Source organism: Odontomachus brunneus, unplaced genomic scaffold (genome assembly GCF_010583005.1).
Source record: "Odontomachus brunneus isolate Ranch 3 - 2012 unplaced genomic scaffold, Obru_v1 Obru_scaffold_412, whole genome shotgun sequence".
NCBI lineage: Eukaryota > Metazoa > Arthropoda > Insecta > Hymenoptera > Formicidae > Odontomachus > Odontomachus brunneus.
Genome location: NW_022639862.1, coordinates 33,467 through 34,617, shown reverse-complemented (window position 1 = coordinate 34,617; position 1,151 = coordinate 33,467). Strand labels below are relative to the sequence as shown.

The 1,151-nt window shown below is 29.3% G+C and overlaps 1 pseudogene; it reads right to left on the bottom strand.

Annotated features, from left to right (window-relative positions):
* LOC116853655 overlaps positions 1-815 on the bottom strand; it is a 3,201-nt pseudogene extending 2,386 nt beyond the window's left edge.
* Positions 816-1,151: the final 336 nt, after the last annotated feature.

Below are 1,151 nucleotides of genomic sequence, written 5' to 3'. Positions count from 1 at the left end.
ATTCCATTTGAATTACATAAGACTTCGATTATTTCAGCAAGAAAAAAAGTTAAGATTTTATAAAATTATTTTTAATTAATATCGAAACATTGATATCTAAAGTCGACATACAGTTGACTTCATTTTTACTTACTTCTTTTCAATTATCCGAAATAGTTCCTGAATTTCTTGATTTTCATCACCGTCAAATTTAAACAATTTATTTTTTAGCAGGAGTTCTATATACTATTTACTGTAAATATCATCGTCTAACAATAATCAGAGTAGACATATTTACTATTATTGTTTTTTCATTGTTCAAGTATATTTTTAAATAATTGAAATATGTTTCTCAAGCATGAAAGTATATATTTTTTCGTTAAAAAGTTATTACTTAAGCAACGAATATAGTCGGTATCATTTCCGTTGAAAAAGAGTTTGATCGAGATGTATGGAATTTTATTTTAAGAAAACCAAAATACATATACTAAATAACATTTATTAACCTTTTCAACGTTTTTATCTCATTTCAGTTTTCCTGCAATAAAATTCCAAATAAAAACATCTTTGTCAACACTCTACAAATAACCTCAAAATTCATACTTACTCATTAATTTATTGTAAAGCTTTATTTCGCTTGATTGCAGTTTTAATGTCAATAATTTGTTATTAACTTTAAAATTCACTTCAAATTTTTCCATATTTGCACTACTGTGGTAGAACTATGTAAAAAATAGACGAAGAAATGGAAAGAAATTTCCTGTCTATACAATCACATGCAACGATTTGTCCTGCAACGATTCGTCGAGTTATCACTTTTTTGATACTCGATCGGCGTAGAGTGTTTAGCTGAGAGTACAAGAAACTCGCACTTTCAGAAACATCGTGCAGTGCCGGTGCGCACTCGTGCAATTTCGGTGCGCACTCAGTTCCTCCCAGTGAAAAACGCTAAATGTTACATGTAATGTACATGTTAGTTACAATTTCCTACTCAGCAATATAACTGTTATATAACTGTTATATAACATGCATGTTATATAATAGTTATATTGCTAAGTAGGAAATTGCGATAGCTGAAGCAGAAGCGCCAGCGGGAGCTGAAGCTCCTATCACCATTTCTAATAATTGTTGCTCCATTAAAAGCTATAAAAATAGTATGTATTAATATTAAT